Source organism: Triticum urartu, chromosome 7 (genome assembly GCF_003073215.2).
Source record: "Triticum urartu cultivar G1812 chromosome 7, Tu2.1, whole genome shotgun sequence".
NCBI classification, from domain to species: Eukaryota; Viridiplantae; Streptophyta; class Magnoliopsida; order Poales; family Poaceae; genus Triticum; species Triticum urartu.
This window is the reverse complement of record NC_053028.1, coordinates 251,399,432-251,407,098: the sequence shown is the minus strand read 5'-3', so window position 1 is coordinate 251,407,098 and position 7,667 is coordinate 251,399,432.

The following is a 7,667-nucleotide window of genomic DNA, read 5'->3' as shown; positions in this document are numbered from 1 at the left end:
TCATCAAGCATCGTTCGGGCCATCTCAATGAGTGTTCTGTTCTTGCGTTCGACGACGCCATTCTGCTGTGGCGTGTAAGGGGCTGAGAATTCATGTGTGATGCCCAAGGTATCAAGATATGTATCAAGGCCAGTGTTCTTGAATTTAGTGCCATTGTCACTTTTGATGTGCTTTATCTTGACGCCATAGTTGTTCATTGCTCGATTGGCGAAGCGTCTGAAGACATCCTGCACTTCAGTCTTGTAGAGGATTATGTGCACCCAAGTATATCTAGAATAATCATCAACAATGACAAAGCCATAGAGACAAGCAGTAGTAGTAAGAGTTGAGTAATGAGTGGGACCGAAAAGATCCATGTGGAGCAGTTTGAAGGGTCGAGTGGTTGTCATGATTGTCTTCGAGGGATGTTTGGCCCTCGTCATCTTTCCTGCTTCACAGGCACCGCATAAGTGATCTTTCTTGAACTTGACGCCCTCGATGCCTATGACATGCTTCTTCTTTGCAAGGGTGTGGAGGTTCCTCATGCCAGCATGCCCTAGCCTCCGATGCCAGAGCCATCATTCTGAAGCTTTTGCCAGAAGACATACGGCAAGCTGTGGTCCTTCCGAGAAATCTACTACATACAAATCATCTTTCCGATACCCTTCAAACACTAGAGACTTGTCAGATTCCATTAGAACAAGGCAGCGATATTTTCCAAATATTACGATCATGTTCAAATCGCAAAGCATTGAGATAGACATTAAGTTGAAGCCAAGGGATTCAACAAGCATGACTTTATCCATGTGTTGATCCTTTGAGATTGCAACTCTACCTAGACCCAGTACCTTACTTTTACCAGTGTCAGCAAATGTGATGTGACTCTTGTCGGATGGACGTAAGGTTGAGTCCATAAGAAGGCTTCTTTTGCCAGTCATGTGATTGGTACACCCACTATCAATAATCCATTCTGAAGACGCTGGTGTCGTACCCTACAGTGCAGTTAGGGGGATAGGCTTCACGAAGAGAATTGTGAAGCAAAAACATTTGACGAACCAGTGGGTTATGAAAGCTTAGATCCAGATTAGGACTGATAGGGAGAGTAGCAAGCGATTCAGGAATGAAGTACATAGTAAGACCATTCGGGCATTTGATCTTGCGCCCTACAAGATGTTTAAGGTCCCCAGCAATAGCGTCAGACGATTTTGGTTTTCTGCTGGAGACCTTTCCCTGCAAAGGAGAGTTAAGCTTTCTTAGCCACCCACATCTTCAAGGCTGGCTTAGAAGCAATAAGTCTAAGTGCAGCGTCTGAGAACTTTGGCTTTGGAGCCCTAGCAAAAAGTCTTGCAGGCAGACAATAGTACTCATAAGAATAAGCAGAATAGTTCTTGGTCTTATGAACGTGGCGGTTTGATGAACCGCGCTCATATTTATAGGCCTGAGTATGGTTTCCCTGCAAAACATTTGCGTTAGTGTGACTCAGGTGAGTCCTCTGTCTGTATGAAGCCTTTGGACCGTATGAAGCCTGTGGTCTGAGGTTTGTCTTCTTCACGTGTGGTGTCATGATGACATTCACAGGAAGATTCTCCAGACACTTTTTCGGAACCCAGATCTTCTTCATAGGCGGTCCATTCCTGCAGTTAGTACCAATGTACCTGGCAAACACTTCACCATTCTGATTCTTAAACAGTTTATAGTTTGCATCAAAGGATTCATCAATGACAATGGGGTTTGCACAAGAGAAGCCAGATAGATTGGATAGATCTGCTGAAGATTCCTTTGCAGCAACCCATGTGGTTTTGGGGTACTGCTCAGGTTTCCAGTAAGAGCCATCAGCATTCATTTTCCTTACGAACCCAACACCCTCTTTCCTCGGGTTTTGGTTCAAGATCTGCTTTTTGAGGACATCACGTAGTGTCTGATGCCCTTTAAGACTTTTGTACATCCCTGTTTCAAGCAATGTCTTCAACCTAGCATTCTCATCAGCAATAGCAGTGGAATCCTCAGCAGAGGGGTTAGTTCCCACATCAACAGTTGAAGATATTGCAACAGTAGCAGCAGTAGAACATTCAGCAACAGTAGTAGCATTATCACGCTCAATGCACTTAAGACATGGTGGTTCAAATCCTTCCTGAGCGGAGCTGATCTGTTCGGCGCGAAGTGACTCGTTTTCCTTTTGAAGATCTTCATGAGCCGCTCTCAATTTCTCAAGATCTTGCTTCCTTTGAAGATAATCATAGGAAAGCTTTTCATGAGTTGTTGAGAGCGTTTCATGACGACTTTCAAGTTCCTCATACTTAACGTGAAGATTTTTTATGTCTTCAATTAAGGACTCAAATCGAGTCATTTCAGCGCCTAACAGATCATCGCTTTTGTCTAACAATTTTTGAATATGTTCCATGGCTTTCTGTTGTTCAGTTGCAATTTTAGCAAGTGTTTTGTAGCTGGGTTTTGAACCACAATCAGAGTCATCGTCACTGGATGTTTGATAGTGAGTAGTGCGTGTGTTTACCTTGGCACCGCGTGCCATGAAGCATTAGGTAGGAGCGGAGTAGTCCTTGTCATTTGCATCGGTGTCGGTGATGAGGTCATTCTCTTCAGCGTTGAAGATGGACTTGGCAACGTATGCCGTAGCCAGACTTGCGACGCCAGAATCGGACTCCTCCTCAGACTCCACCTCTGCCTCCTCAGAAGCGGACTCCTCCTCTGAATCCATTTCCTTGCCAACAAACGCACGTGCCTTGCCAGATGAGCTCTTCTTGTGTGATGAAGACTTTGAAGAAGACTTGGAAGAAGACTTTGAGTATTTCTTCTTCTTCTTGTCGTCAGAGTCATATTCCTTGCTCTTCTTATTCTTTTTGTTCTCATTGTCCCACTGCGGACACTCAGAGATGAAGTGGCCAGGTTTCTTGCACTTGTGACATGTTTTCTTCTTGTAGTCATGAGCAGAAGCTTCATCATTCCTTGAGCTTGATCGTGAAGACTTTCTGAAACCTTTCTTCTTGGTGAATTTTTGGAACTTCTTCACAAGCATAGCAAGTTCCCTTCCAATGTCTTCAGGATCATCAGAACTGCTGTCAGATTCTTCTTCATATGAGGAGACAGCTTTTGCCTTCAAGGCATGAGTTCGCCCATAGTTAGGACCGTAGATATCTCTTTTCTCAGAAAGCTAAAACTCATGTGTGTTGAGCCTCTCAAGTATGTCAGACGGATCGAGTGTCTTGAAATCAGGACGTTCTTGAATCATCAGGGCTAGGGTGTCAAACGAACTGTCAAGTGATCTCAGTAGTGTCTTGACGACTTCATGCTTGGTGATCTCAGTAGCGGCAAGGGCTTGAAGCTCATTCGTGATATCAGTGAGTCAATCAAATGTGAGCTGGACATTCTCATTGTCATTTCTCTTGAAGCGGTTGAAGAGGCTGCGAAGGACACTGATTCTCTGGGTTGAGACGCCTCCGTTGACCTTGGAGAGACAGTCCCAGACTAGCTTATTTGTTTCCAAAGCACTCACGCGGCCATACTGTCCTTTGGTCAGATGACCACAGATGATATTCTTGGCAGTAGAGTCCAGTTGAACGAACTTCTAGATGTCAGCAGCAGTGACACCTTCTCCAGCCTTGGGAACGCCGTTCTTGACGACATACCATAGGTCGACGTCAATGGCTTCAAGATGCATGCGCATCTTATTCTTCCAGTAGGGATATTCAGTTCCATCGAAGACGGGGCACCTAGCGGAGACTTTAATTATCCCTGCAGTCGACATAGCTAAAACTCCAGGTGGTTAAACCGAATCACACAGAACAAGGGAGTACCTTGCTCTGATACCAATTGAAAGTGCGTTATATCGACTAGAGGGGGGGGGTGAATAGGCGATTTTTATGAAAGTCTTCAAAACGTGGAAGTTTTGAAGACAAATGACAGAAATAAGCCTATTACCATGCAGCGGAAGGTAGACTACACTAGGCAAACCATAGTCAAGTATACAATGGAGTGAAAGCACAATGACTAATAGCAGCAATGTAGTAAGGATCAGGTAGGAAGATATTATGAAGCCAAACAGAACACGCAGTCACTTAGTGAAGATAAAAGATAGTGCAATCATACAATGACTTCACAAGAACCAACAGTAAGTAAAGGGAAGGAAAGGATGAAACCAGTGACACGTCGAAGACAATGCTTTGTTGGACCAGTTCCAGTTGCTGTGACAAGTGTATGTCTGGTTAGGGCGGCTAGGTATTTAAACCTGAGGACACACAGTCCCGGACACCCAGTCCTGAACACGCAGCTCAGGACACCCAGTCCTCACCGTATTCCCCTTGAGCTAAGGTCACACAGACCTCGCCCAATCACTCTGGTAAGTCTTCAAGGTAGACTCCCAAACCTTCACAGACTTTGTTCACTGGCAATCCACAATGTCTCTTGGATGCTCAGAACGCGACGCCTAACCGGCTGGAGGATTCATAGTCCTCGAGTGTAATAAGTCTTCAGATCACACAGATAAGAAGACTTAAGTGATGCCTAATTCTCTTTGGCTCTGGGTGGTTAGGGCTTTATCCTCGCAAGGAATTCTCTCTCAAAGGCTTCGAGGTGGGTTGCTCTCAAACGACAAAAGCCGTACACTAACTCTGAGCAGCCAACCGTTTATGGTTGTAGGGGTGGGCTATTTATAGCCACAAGGCAACCCGACCTGATTTGTCTGAAATGACCCTAGGTCACTAAGGAACTGACAGGTGTTCCAACGGTCAGATTTCAAACCCACACGGCAACTTTACTTGGGCTACAAGCAAAGCTGACTTGTCCGACTCTGGACAAGATTCGCTCTCATAGTCTTCACTCGAAGACATAGGTTTTGGTTAAGCATCACTTCAGCCATTCTGACTGGTTCTCTTGGACCCCACTTAACAGTACGGTGGTTCCTATGACTCAACAAAGAATAAAAAGAACTACGAAAGATCTAAGTCTTCGAGCTCCATAGGCTTCATGCGATGTCTTCTCTTGTCATAGTCTTCAATGTGAATGTCTTCACATACCACCTTTGACTTCAATGTCTTCATACATTTTTAGGGGTCATCTCTGGTAGGAAAACCGAATCAATGAGGGACTTCTTCTTGTGTTATCCTGCAATTCTCACAAACATATTAGTCCCTCAACTAGGTTTGTCGTCAATACTCCAAAACCAACTAGGAGTGGCACTAGATGCACTTACACTGTCACATATATTTTTCTCGATGTGCATCACATCAAGATTATGCCTCAGATCCAAATCTTTCCAATACTCCAAGTCCCACAAAGTGGACCTGCGGGTAAACAATAATCTCTCTTCTACCCTGCCACGCTTCCTTTTCCCGCTACCATTACCAGGATGGTTTCCTGGTGTAATATGCCTGACCTTCTCTAATTCCACTTGCAACTCATCGGCGGTGAGCCTCTTTGGCGCATCACGGTTTTCATGCTTTGCATTGAACACATGTCTTCGATATTTTCTAGGATGCGGCTTGTCCTTGGCAAGGAAATGGCGGTGTCCAATGTAACAGATCTTGCTAAGTATTGCGTATGACAGCGGATTCCTGTCACAGCGAACACATGCATTGTAACCATGTGTCGTTTGCCCTGACATAGTGCCCAAAGCCGGATAATCATGGATGCACCAAATTATAACAGCACGCAGAAAGAAATCAGCTGGTGGGCTGCTATATAGGTCTCGAGTGAGAACACCCTTCCATAGCTGTTGAAGTTCCTCCACAAGAGGCTCCATGAACAAATCAAAATCCTTTCTAGGACTTTTTGGACCTAGGATGAGCAAGGCCATCATGTAGTTTGATTCTTTGGTGCAGACATTTGGAGGCATGTTGTAAGGGATAACAAGCACTGGCCACATGCTATATGTGGCGCTCTGGTGGACAAATGGGTTAAATCCATCTGAAGCTAAGCCAAGTCTAATGTTTCTCGGGTCAGCAGAAAACTCTTTGTGTTTATCATTGAAGCTTTTCCACTCACTACCATGAGATGGATGGCTCATTACATTCCGATCTCTGTACTCCTGGTTCCTAGAATGCCACAGTACATCCTCTCTTGTTTCAGCATTATGAAACAACCTCTGCAATCTTGGTGTAATTGGAAAATGTCTCAGAACATTATGAGGAATCCTCTTCACAACATCGCTATCTTTCCATCTTGATGATTTGCATTTCAGGCATTCACTTAAGTTGGCATAATCCTTCCGGAACAGAACACAATTATTCTTACAAACATGGATCATATCATATCCAATTCCAACTACACAAAGGAAATTCTTCATTTTACTGTAGGTGTGTGGCAGCTCAGACGCATCTAGGAAAGATTCGCAGAAAGCAGCCAACATCGCATCGAATGATTTGTTGGTCATCCGCTTAGATGTCTTCACCTGAAGAAAGGTGACCATAGCTGAGAATACTGACAGCTTATTTCCTGGGGTGACATCAATGTTGCATTGTTCCAACATGTGGGCCCACCGTTTTTCTTTTGCAGGTGAAAGTTCACAAAATGCACGAGCATTTCGTAGCATTGTTTCAATGTTGGTCAAACTCACTGGCTCCACCACCACCACCTGCTCCTCCTCTTCCACCTGAGCATTAGGCAGATCAAGATGGTGATCTGCTGCTTCCACGTAGTCAATAACATTGACGTTCACAGCTTCACCATGATGAACCCACCTAGTATATGTGACCGACATCCCATACAAGTGTAGATGATTTTGCACAGTTGACTGGGGTCTTGTAACTGAATTCATACAACTGCTACACGGGCAGAGCACATCTGATTTCGGACCACCGTACTCAGCTCTGATAAAGTTCATGAAGTTTTCAACCCCCTCGACATATGCAACGGAGAATCTTCGAGCAGAAGTTATCCAAGTCCTGTCCATCTGTTAGACATATAAATTAGTTCTTCTACTAGATATTACAGGAAAAACATATATGCTTTTTTATGAAGTCCAAAAAAAATACCTAGGTCGATGTCTAAATCTATGGCAAGATATTTGGACGAGCAGATCTAAGTAACGAAATATATGTAAAGCTAATTCAGCAAACAGATTTGAGTGCCAAATTATGGCAGGCTGTTTCAGCATTCAATGAGGCCGATCACACAGCCATCGAACTATCGAAGGCCAACGCAGCAACAAAGATCGAGTATAAAACGGTGTAGAGCTATTTCAGCTAACAGATTGGCTACTAGACCATGGCAATCTACGTCACAATAAATATATGGCAGGATATTTTAGCAACTAATCGGCCTTGGCATGCCATCTCAGCTAAGCAGATTGAGTGCAGAACAGGGCAAGGAAGTTTCTTAAGCAGAGCATATTGACAGTAAACTACTTCGGCAAACAGTGAGATTAACAGCGTCTATCAGCTAACATTCAGCGCTACACCGACATGAACGGGGCCTCAGTCTAGAATGCGTGTACCGTGAGAGAAGCTGACCGCCGTGCGTCTCCACACGAACGTCGCCAGTGGTGGCGGCGCTGACCGCCGTGCGCCTCCACAAGAACGTAGCCAGAGGTGGCGGCACGGCTAGAGGACGACAGTCTACGAGAGCGTACTGTGGGAGCGAGAGGATCGCCGAACCGCAGCGCCGACGTATCGGCGCGGCGGGGAGGGCAGCTTTGGCGGAGCGAATGGAGTGGAGGGGGACAGGGGGGAGGGGGT